General features: G+C 36.1%; 1 protein-coding gene across 13 annotated transcripts in view; it reads right to left on the bottom strand.

The window, feature by feature from the left end:
- LCLAT1 (lysocardiolipin acyltransferase 1) overlaps positions 1-12,342 on the bottom strand; it is a 185,657-nt gene that overhangs the window by 149,194 nt on the left and 24,121 nt on the right. The window contains exons 2-3 of one of the 13 annotated variants that reach the window (XM_035272882.3): positions 11,405-11,463; positions 8,416-8,537 (exon numbers count right to left, since the gene is read on the bottom strand). The exons of the other annotated variants lie outside the window; for them this stretch is intronic. The gene's annotated coding sequence lies outside the window, so the exon portion shown is untranslated. The remainder of the gene's footprint in view (positions 1-8,415; positions 8,538-11,404; positions 11,464-12,342) is intronic. 13 annotated transcript variants of the gene reach the window in all.

Raw genomic sequence — 12,342 nt, 5'->3', positions numbered from 1 at the left:
ATCTGGAGAATCTCCTTATGATCAAGGTAACTGCCTTTAGTGAGCATCACGTGTTAATTCCTGATGGAAATATAGTAATGGCATTGGAAACAATGCCATTCAGGATTGCTGAGAACCTAATATGAGCTTTGCACTGACTTGCTACACAACTCTGCACTCTGAGACCCTTTCTAGCGCTACAATTCGCAGTGTCTAGGAAAAGGGATCTAAATTCATGCAGCCTAGGTGGCTGGAATCTGGAATGTGGGTGTACAAAGGAAACAGTTATTGAGTGCTAAAACTTATTTCCAGAGGAAAAAGGAAAGATAATATCTAAGAGTCAGAATCTGAAAAAGCAAGATCCAAGGACAACCAACCTGTTTTGAATATAAACCATTACAAGAGAAGAGAAAGTAAGGACAGTTCCAAGCTCAGTGCTATCAGGCAACTGGCACTCTGGTGAGGGACGTGGCTGCAAAGTGAACACAGTCGCAATCTCAAATTGGTCATTACCAAGCACGAAGCCAACATTACCTTTTTTCTCCAAGTTATAAATGGATAATAATCTACTGTTACTTTAGCAGCAAGCTATGAAGATTGCACATACATGACCAAATTTTAGTGTTGGAATTTTTAAAACCTTACAGCCAGAGTAATCTGATACAATTTATTAATATATTCATGATTACTGTGACTCACAGTCTCTAGACATAACTGGAACATTCATGTGATTACTGTAGTAAACTATGACTACTACAAAGCCAAATATTCTAAAAAGAGCAGTAAGGAAAACGGGGTTTTTTCCCTGGGTTGATGCTGAAGACCTCTAAAGCTTTGATGGTTTTTCTTTTTAACAGCTTTATTAAGATATAATTCACATATCATAAAATCCAAATATTTAAAGTGTACAACTCAGTGGTTTTTAGTATATTCAGAGTAGTGCAAAATCACCACAATCAATTTTAGAACACTTGCATCACTCTCACTTTGGGCTGAGGAATACTTGTGGTCTGTTCTACTTAACGCTCTTTCTCCAGGTAGCCACAAGGTTTCTATTTACCTGGTTCAGCACTTAACACAAGAGTCACTCACTCACACAGGACTTCGCTGACTATACAACTTAAATTTTAACACCAGCACCATGTAACACACTTCAGCTCCACCTAACACATCTCATCCCCATTTAACACACTTCAAGCACCACTCACATTGCTGCCCACCCACCCATAAACCCCCACTTTATTTTTCTCAATACTGGTTGTATTTAGCATTTCAAATGTTTTACTTATTTTCTGTTGACTCTGAAAGGCAAAGATTTTTCTTTGTTTTATTCACTGCTATACCCCCAGGGCCTAGAACAGAAACACTGTAAAAGTTTAATGTTTATAGAAGGGGAAAAAGGGAAAGAGAAGAAAGAAGAAAATGGCTTCCCTACTACAAATGTCACTATTTTATGTTTATTTCAATTGATTAAATTATGGATTTCTATACCATTTTTCTCCTTTATAAAGAAGGACATCTAACCAGAGAAAACTAAAATAAACAAAGTTAACTAAAAAACTTATCACCATTGCAGACTCCAGTATCCATGCTTTAAAGATTTGTTCCCAACTTTTCATTCTTTCAAGTCTTTACTGACTGCCTTAGCTGGGTACAATGGGAAACACAAAAGAACTGTAAGACAAAGTCACTTTCTTCCAAAGGCCTACCATCTATGTGAGCAAGACATGTATAAATTAAATAGATACTATCTTTTTTCCTGCCTTTGTTTTTGGTTCTTAAAAAATGTGAATTAAAAATACCTAGTAAATATCATAGAATTTTTGAAGAAAAAAAGATAATCTAAGCGAACTACCATAGTCAGGAACCACCTCCTAGAGAAAGTAGTGCTATTACAGTAGGTGGAACTGAAGTAACAAATAGCACCAAACATGTACTGGCTTAACAAAGTAATTTACTTCTTGCATATGTAATTATCATAGAGGAGGAGGGCTCACATTGGTGGGGCAATTCTCTTACATAGTCATTTGGGGACCTAGGCTGCTTGCACTGTGGCTCTCCATTTCCCTGGTTTCACATCATGTTACACATCCACCTAGCAAAAAAGAAAAGAATGCAGAGGAACACTACATATCATTTTCCACTCGTATTCCATTGGCTAGAACTCAGGAAACAAGAACTAGCTAGCTCCAGTCTCAGGATGAAGAGAACAAATTCTGGTAGGAATTTGGTAGTCTCTGCCAATGGAGGATTTGAAATTAGCAATGGAGGATGTGTGGCACTTAACTGGGAAGGAAGTAACCACATGAACAAAAACAAGCAAATCAAAGCTAAGTAACAGCACACTAGAAGAGCAAGAGGACAAGTCAGGCTATATTCTGAGGAGGAGTGAGAGAAGAGTAAGAGTGGTTAGATCAGTGGTTCCCAAACACTAAACTTAAAACCAATCCCCAATATATGTCAAATTTTCTACCAGTCTACAATGAAATGAGAATAAATAAAAGTTCATATCTTGTGAATAATGCTAAATATTATAGTTCAACTTCTGTAATTTACATATGTGATAACATAACATAAAAATTGTATGCTTTAATTTTTGTATTAAAAAATATTTAACAGGTCAGTTAAGGCTGTCAAAAGGTCTTTTCTAAGATAATGCTCTTTCCCGACTATACCAAAGACCTTATCCTATAGGCAATGAGGATTTACCAACACTTTCCAGTTTATTATGTATTTTCAGTGGTTTAATATTTTCTAACAAACCTGTATTGCTTTGGAAACTAGAAAAGATTAAGTCCAAAAAGTCATAAAGCTTCAAATATACAAAACAAGAGTTATCTGGAAGTGGGCAGAAAGACTTACCAGACCACATACATAAACTACACTCAAAACATATGCTGAAAAGACTGAAAAGTATCTGACTCTTCCGAACCCAATTTCGAACTATTCTATAAACATATAACATACATGACAAATACAAACCCAAAACAGAGTTGAAGAAAGTAGTAAATTAGCAAGCTAAAAACAATCTGCTATAGCATTAATCCAAGTGTTCCTGCAGCACTAATCCAAAGTGCCATTCCTAAAGTAACTACTTTTAACCTAAAAATGGCATAATCAACTATTTTCCTATTAACTATAGGTTACAGAGAAAAATGTAGTTACCATTAAAAATAGCAACGAAGAAAGTAAAGTGCTGTTTTTGCTAGAGAAATTCAAATATCATTCAACTAAGAGATAAAAATAAACTTTATTTTAAATAAAAGTGTTAAATTTAAATCTTAAAAAAAGTGAAAACTTAAGAACTATTTATGATGATGGAAATATGAGCTTATTAAAGACAGAAAGTTAATTCCTAACCTCTAATAAAATCATAGCTCTATTTAAAAAATCACTTCTTTAACCCTTCTTCCTTACGTACCACTAATAGCAAGTACTGAAAAAGATGACACTGCACATGATACCTCCTTAAAAGTAGAGAAAAAAGCTGTCCAAAAAATTAAAACAGTGCAAATTCCATTAACTGGAAACCTAGTGTAGTGCTTCATTAAGTTCCAAACACTCATGTAAATGTTAGCCATGTATCTCTCGGTCAGGTTAGAACTATTCAACTAAGGAGGGACCAAACCAACTGAAGCCAACCACACATGGAAAACATCTGCTGATAATTTCTAAAGTTAATGATTTCCAATAGTAGTACATGTCTCTTATCACAATGCTTTCCATGGAAAATATGCAATTATTCGCTGGTGAAAGATCACACTAAGTGACTTATTAATATTACAAAAACCACTAATACCATATAGCAGTCTGTTAATGTTTGGATAATTTAATTAGTCAGGGTTTAACAAAAGTTTTACCTAAGTGAGCTACTGTTTTTTAAAAATTTAACACATATATATCATACCATAGTAAAAGACGTACAAAGTTATTTCTACAAACAGAATTTTAGGTCACTGAAATTCAATCTAAAACACTTTGGAATTGAAATATTTGATAAATAATTCAACTTATTTTACAATAAAATCACTTTTTTAAAACTGCCTAGAAAATATGTTACTAAACGTTATACTTTCATTCAAATGTACACACAGTTACACACTCTGATCATAATGGTTCTAGTCATATTAAAATTTAATGCTAAGATTTACAGAATGTATGGCCAAGCATTCCTCTAAGCTCTGGACAAAGAAACAGAAACTAGATCTGCATTAGAGATTTTATTCTGCACAGTACAGGTCTTGCCCACAGTACTTTTCTAGTGCTATTACCTTAAAATTACAATAAAATAATATTGGTTAATGGCAAAGCCAAGAAGTTAATGAAACTAATAAAACCCTACAAATTTAAAAATCTCAAAACTAGAATCACATTGTACAGTGAGTAAATACACTAAAAAAATAATAATTCCAGAATTATTTCCAAAAGAGCCCTGTGCCCTTCAAAATGACTGATTTGGGAAGTCCATAATACTTACTCCAACAACGCTGTCAATATTTACAATATTTTTAGAACTCCTTTGTGGGAAATCCCTGCATAACCTTTAGCATGTTCTATTAATTATCCTTAATGAATACTAACAAATATCCAAACTTTGAAAATGAATTTGAGTTTCTGAAGCAATTCAAGAGTCTCATGGGGCCTAATACAGAGAATATGATGGATCAGCAAGCAGGGCAATCTATATTTGGTCCAAAATGAGATGTAAACATCGGTAATAGACTAATTTTCCTTGGAGGCCACCAGGGAAGACAAAACCTCTAAGGTGACTGCTCTGAAGCACAGTGCTCTCTTAGATATCAACGTAACACAATTTGACAACTAAATCGCATCTAGTTTAACATTCTCATTTTAGTAAGGAGAAAATGAAGTTTCTAAAAGGTAAAGGAAATTGCCCCAAATCACTCAAATATTTAGTGGCAAACTGGGACCTAAAAGTCAGGTCTCCGAATTCCTGTTCAGTACTCGTTCCCATTCACTATGCTGCCCATAAACTTTAAGGTTTGAGACCAAAGTAGAATTGCCTTTAAAATCCATTAGGAGTTTCAGTTTTGAATTCAAGTTAAGACAACTGGAAATGGATGATATAATAGGTCTAGGCCCTAAACTGGGTCTGCTTTGCAATGTCAGATCTCTAACAACTCAACCAAAATCTATGAATGTGTTTGCTTACGCAGGCATTAAAAAAAAATTAAAGATGAGTTTTCATCTTCACTAGTATTTATTGAACATTCCACTTTGCCTGGTCCTTTTGCTTGCATTACTTCATTAAATCCTCAGAACAACCCTATGGAGGCAGATACATTATAACCTCACTTTAAAGATAAAGACAGGGAGATCTACTAAGGTTAAATCATATAATCAGAGTTACAAAGTGTGGCAGGTTGTATTTTCTAAAGATGGTTATAAAAATTCGTTCTTTTTCTTAATAAAAGTTTTTACTTAGAGTAGTTTTTTTTATTTTATTTTATTTTTATAGAGACGGAGTCTCCCTGTGTTGCCTAAACTAGTCTTGAACTCCTGGGCTCAAGTGATACCCCCAACCTCAGCCTCCTGAAGCGCTGAGATTAGAGGTGTGAGCCATTGTGCCTGCCCTAATGTAGTTTTAAAATTGTGGCGAAAGGACAGAATTTCCATATACTCTATACCCAGTTTCCCCTAATATTAATGTCTTGTATTAGTAGATGTCTCAACTAATGAAGCAATATTACATCTGTATTAACTAAAGTCCAAATTTATTTAAATTTCCTGAGTTTTTATCTAATGTTCTGCATCAGAGTCCCACGGGAATACCACATTACATTTCCCATCATGTTTTCCTTGGCTCCTCTAGGCTATAACAGTCTGTCTGACTTTCCTTGTTTTTGATGACCTAAGATTCTAAAAAGCCGAGACTGACCCCAAGTGTGTCTTACTCCAGAGAGGAGTTAACCATACTATTAAATAACTTCCTATAATCCAAATTGCTTGTCCTTGGGTTTGTTTGGGTTTCGTTTTTTGTTTTTTTTTTTTTAATACGGATAGGTTTTTACTTTGTTGACCAGGCTGGTCTCAACTGAACTCCTGGCCTGAAGCGATCTCCTGCCTCAGCCTCCCAAAGCAGTGAGCCTAAATTGGAAGACACATTGCATTTCAAAAGTAGATCCTACAGCAATGCTGCTTCTTCCAGCAACTACATTACTACACAGTATATTCAAAAGAATATATAAATGAGCTGTCATGCCATATAAGACCATGCGGCTCCAAAATGTAAGAAACCTCATTCTCATCAGTGACAGGACCAAGCAAGTTATGAATTAACTTTAAAAAAAAAATACCCATACTTCCCGCACAGTTTTGGAAAGATATACACTACAGATTTTTTTTTAAATATTCAAATAATTCCTATCTGCTTTCATTTCATGGCAGGAGTGCTTATAAAATGTTATTAGATTTATTATACACATTTTAGGATTAAGTTGTAGCCAGTGCTAATTATAACATGCCTGGAAAAAAAAATCTAACCTACACTGATTAAAACTCTATTTATAAAGGAAAACTCTAAACCATAGAAACACTGCTTAGTTTAGAACAAGAACATGCATATAACTGCCAAATGCAATCCCTATTTAGATGTCTATCTTACTGAACACTGTAATCACAAAAAAAACAAAATGAATTTCTAAGCATTTCAAGATAAAATCATTTTTGCATAATTTTCAAGGCTTATAATTACTTCCCTGAAAAGGTAAATAATCCAAGTTTCAATTTATTTTTAATACTAGTTCTCTAGAAGTTAACAGACTGAATACTCTACCATACATGGAAACCTCCTGTGAAATTTAGAATCTCTCAAATTAACAGTTAAATGCTAACCGAAGAAAATTATTGGAAGTCAAAGGCCAATGCTAAGTTCCTACAGCCATTTATGGATAATGCAAACCCCTAGGCTTACTGAATGAGTTTTTAAGACTCTTCAAATATTCTGGAGTAGCAAAGTATATATCTAAACTGACTGCCCAGAGAAATGAATCATTAACTACATACACAGTCTCTGCTTTCTCACTTCCCATTCCCTCTTCAATCAACTTCCCTCTTCAGTCAGCTTTCACCCTCTAATGTTCCACTAAAACCACTTTGGCAAAAAAGTCCACTTTCATGTAGCCACATCCAATAGCTACTTCTCTGTCCTCATTTTACTCTGCCCTCTTGGCAGCATTCCACATGCATGGCCACTTCCTCCTTGAAATGCCAGCCTCACTTGGCTTCTGTGACATCACTTTCCAGGTTTTCTTCGGACCTCAGTGATCCTTCTCTCCTGGTTGGCTTGGTTGGTTCCCCGTCCTCTACTGGACCTCCAAATGCTGAGGCTTCCTATCACTCAGACATCGGTTGTCTTCTCTCTATCCTTTTCCTCCTCTCTTTCCTTTGTGTTATCTTTATGTTGTTATTACCAAAATATCTCCAACACATTAGCTTAACTCCAGACTCACAGGTTCATCTACTTACCCAATACTTGGGTGTTTAGTAATCTTACAATGTAAATCTGGTTACATCATTTCCAGTTTAAAAGCCTTTAACGGCTTTCCATTGAGCCTAGAGTAAAATCGAATTCCCACTAAACTCTATAGTCTTACATGAGTTGGATCTCACCTATCTATCCAAGTGTTTTGCCTACCACTTCCCTTACCTCCATGCTAACTACCCTTCTGTCAAGTTCTCCAACAGGCCACGTCCCACCTCAGGGCTTGGTGCAAATTGTCCAGGCTACCTAGAATGGTCTTCTCAGACTTTGTTTCACTACCTCCTTTTTTTCCTTTAGGTTTTCAGTCTCAGTCCTGAGTGCTTCATTTATGGCTCTCATTACAGCCAGCAGTTGTCTATTCATTTGTTTCCTTGTTTTCCATCTGTCATTCCCTCTAGAATCTTAGTTCCATAGTTCTGTGGTTGTAAGAACCATATTGATATTGTGCACTATTACATCCTCAGCATAAAACCCTAGCACACTTTGAAAGAGTTTGAATTTTTCCCCACCCCAGAAACAGAGTCTCACTCTACTGCCCAGGCTAAAGTGTAATGATAGGATCATAGCTCACTGCAGCCTTGAACTCCAGACCTCAAGTGATCCCCTCATGTAGGCCTCTCAAAGAGCTGGGATTACAAGTATGAACCATCATACCCTGCATGAAAGAGCTCAATTTCAACTTGATACAGGGCTTAATGTAAAAAGTAAAAGTCAGATAAATTACTATCATTTTATTTTTTATTTTTTTCCAGAAATTCAAAAGCAAGTATAGGCCAGGCACAGTGGCTCACACCTGGAATCCCAGCACTTTGGAAGTCCAAGGCAGGTAGATCACTTGAACTCAGAAGCTGAAGAGCAGCCTGGGCAACATGGCAAAACCCTATCTCTAAAAAGAAAAAATATAAAAATTAGCCAAGTGTGGTGGTGTACACCTGTAGTCCTAACTACTCAGGAGGCTGAGATAGAAGGATAGCTTGAGCCCGGGAAGGACAGGTTGAAGTTAGCCAAGATCAGGCTGCTGCACTCCGGCCTGGACAACAGAGCAAGATCCTGTCTGGAAAAAAGAAAAAAGGTAAGTATAACAAATGTGGTTCTTTGGCCTTTTTGCTACTTTTACATGGGGTCCTTTCTATTAAACAGAATACTAATATAAAAGCATTAACAGGAAAATAATGTCACTTTACATTCAGAGTATTTTTAACAACCTCCAATGTGCTTTCAAAGGTTTATCTCTATGATGTAATGAGATTCAGTATAGTAGGATGAAAACGTTTACCCTAATTGAAATACACAAGGCAGGGATTATTTCCATTTTACAGATACAATTACTAAGGCAAAAAAGTCAATGAGTTACCTAAAATCATAGATTTTTAGTGGTGGAGCTGAGGTCTAAACCCAGTTTTTCTAACTCCCAATCCAGTCAATCTTTCGTTTCTTTTACTTTTTTCTTTTTTGTGTTTCATTTTGAGGCATACTTTCAGCCTTGTTAAAACTGTAGTATTCAGCAAAATATACAAATCCTAAGTATATAATTTAATAAATTTTTTACAAAGTCAGTATATCCAGATTGAGATAGCATTGCCTGCAACCCAGAAACCACCTCCATGCATGTCCCTTCCCAATAATTACTCCAATGGTAACCACAATTCTGAATTCTATGACCATCGTTAGTCTCACCTGTCTTTTAACTTGATCTAAATGGAATTAATCAGCATATACACAGCCAGGGTGGTGGCTCACACCTATAATCTCAGCACTTTGGGAGGCTGAGGCTGAAGAATTGCTTAAGCTAAGTTCTAGATCAGCCTGGGTAACACGGTGAGATCCCACCTCTACAAAAATGGGAGGATTGCTTGAGTGATCCTCCATAGATGTGTTTGGTTTTTTAAATCTATCTATCTACCTACCTATTTATTGACAGGCTCTCATTCTGTCACCCGGACTGGAATGCAGTGGCAGAATCATGGCTCACCACGAACTCAAACTCTTGGACTCAAGTGATCCTCCCATCTCAGCCTCCCAAGTAGTAGGATTACAGGCACACACCACCACAACCACTTAAGAAGTAACTTATTTTTACACACATCACTATTCTACAGAGATTTACCTCATCTACAGTCAAATAAAATTTTGTTTCCCAGATTAGAAATGTATCACATTGGGAATTCTATCAAAATATGAACAGAGACAACAGTCCCAACTTATGAGCAGGTAGCATTCTAAAACTCTGCATTTAAATCAGCTGTTTGGAATTCAGAATGCACTTTCTCATAAAAATTATATTATACAAAGCAAACAGGTTTTCAGATCAGCCTACAAAAAAGTCACAAAAATGTACCTGAAAATAGCACTAATAACAACATAGTCTTTAACCATTATGAATAAATTCTTAACTTCAAATAATGATTTACAAAACTATCTCCTAACACCCCAATCTCTTATGTTAACTCATAATCTGTGGAGGCCCCATTCCAAATGCTTCTGAAACTGGCTTATGACTTTTATTTTTTTTAAATCCCTCACTAACACTTTTCACTTTATGTTCCCAAATCCTGGGCCACAGAATTTAGACCACAGAATTCCTTAATTCCTATCCTTGAAATAACCCTTTGAGATTTTTAACTGCTAGAAAAAATTTTGTGAGGGAGAGAGAGAAATTAGAAAAATAGAAGGAAAAGCATAAATTTCAAGAAGTCTTAAAAAGTTGTTCTGTTTTTACCAAAACGGGCACAGAGTCAGGCAGGATTTTCCTAACCTCCTACTTCCATTAAAATATTCTTCTCAAGAGCCCTGCTCGATCTTTCTAGACTTCTTAAAATCCTAGGCTGGACACCTCTGAGTAGCTCTCCTTTCACTAGGAAAGCCTCCAATTTAATTTCTTCTCATTACTCACAGATATTCTAAATGGAAAGATAAAGTGGTATGTTGATAACATCAAGTCTTAAGGTATGCACAGAAGTGAAATAAGGGAGAGATGAAGCCTAGGGGGTGGTCAGGCCATTAGGGTCACAATCTGTAACTTAGTTGTGTACCTGTTAGAAGTTACATATAGATACCTTGGAGCAAACAAAATGGACACCAAAAAAGTTTCCAGAAATGAGAATGATCTACCTTATTTATTATAGTATAATATTCCCTTCTTCTTTAAGGCTCATTATTTTTCCAATAGTTAGACTGAAGATGTATTCTACATTTTCTCCATACAATAAGCACTATGCTGAATACACCACAAACAGGTACAATCCAAGGTTTCAAAAGTTTAGCTCTAATTTGATGAAATTAATTTACCTACAAATGGAGAAATCAATTTCTATTTAGTCTAGGTGATAAAAAACTAAAAGGACAACGCTATCCTAGCCTTAAAATCCAGTAAAGAGGATGGCAGATGTCCCTGAAAATCTAAAGAAACCTGTAAGGCATAAATGCCTTCAAAGGATTCTTAGGCACAGGAAGGAGCAGCTGATTCACTAATCCTCAAAGAATGGATGTTTTAAAGAAAGTAAAGCAAGAAGTTAAGATTGTGTCATTCTATCAAGTCTTTATACTAAGTACTTTATGGGCCAAAAATTAAAATGAACTGCAAACCTTATGTACAAATTATTAACTATCACTTTTGTGACAGAAGTTAATAAGAGAATCACATAATTAAGTGTAACAATGTAAAGAAGTATCCAAAAGTAATTTGAGCTAGCTTAATATACAAACAACTAAACAGACCCTCAGAGAGCTGACAACCTGTAAACCAGCAGTCCCCAACCTTTTTGCCACCAGGGACTGGTTTCATAGAAGACAATGTTTCCATGGATGGCAGGGGCAGGGGCCAGGTGGTTTCAGGATGATTCAAGCATGTTACATTTATTGTGCACTTCATTTCTACTATTATTACACTATAATATATAATGAAATAATTATACAACTCACCATAATGGTAGAATCCGTGGGCGTCCTGAGCTTCTTTTCCTGCAACTAGATGGTCCTATCTAGGGGTGATAGGAGACAGTGACAGATCATCAGGCATTAGATTCTCATAAGAAGCACACAACCTAGATCCCCTGCATGGGCAGTTAAGGGGTTTGCACTCCTATGAGAATCAAATGCAGCAGCGGATCTGAGAGCAGGCAGAATTCAGTGAAGCAAGTGATGTGGAGTGGCTGTAAATACAGATGAAGCTTTGATGGCTGGCCTGCCATTCACCTCCTACCCACTATTATTTTCCATAAACGGGTCCTGGTCCCACCACTTACTGTGTGACCCTGGGCAAATTATTTAACCTCTCTAAGTCCCAATATCTACACAAATAATTTGGACTAAAAATGGTACCTAAAGACTATTGTGAGGATTAAATGACAAAGTAAACTGTCTTCAGCAGCTACAGGAACAGAGTAAATGTTCAATAAAGGTTAGCTACTATTATTTTATCTTCTTGATGCATTAGTTACTTGAAATCACATCTATGACCTATCCTACCTTTGGAATCTTCACAACCCCCCAGGATATTGCAAACGCCAATTGAATGCTCAATATGTATTGGCTGAGGACTACTGGTTTATATGGAAGCTAGAAACACGAAGCTGAAGGAGACTTTAGAAGTCATCTGGAAAAGTTTCACTTCATTCAACAATAAGACTCATAGGGGATTATCAAATCTTTGCTTGAACACTTACAGGGACAGAAACCTGCATCTCAACAAAGCATAAAGGAATAGTTCTAATTATTAGAATGTTCCCTGAGATTTCATTTTACTGATTACTGCTCTTCAAAATATTTCTGAGGCTGAATTCACTAGAGGGCATCACATATTAGGAGAAACTGTATCAGAAAGAATCACTAAAAGGAAGGAATCATTCAACATTTATGCT

Source organism: Callithrix jacchus, chromosome 14 (genome assembly GCF_049354715.1).
Source record: "Callithrix jacchus isolate 240 chromosome 14, calJac240_pri, whole genome shotgun sequence".
Taxonomy (NCBI): Eukaryota; Metazoa; Chordata; class Mammalia; order Primates; family Cebidae; genus Callithrix; species Callithrix jacchus.
The sequence above is the reverse complement of the archived record's forward strand: the minus strand, read 5'-3'. Positions and strand labels throughout refer to the sequence as shown.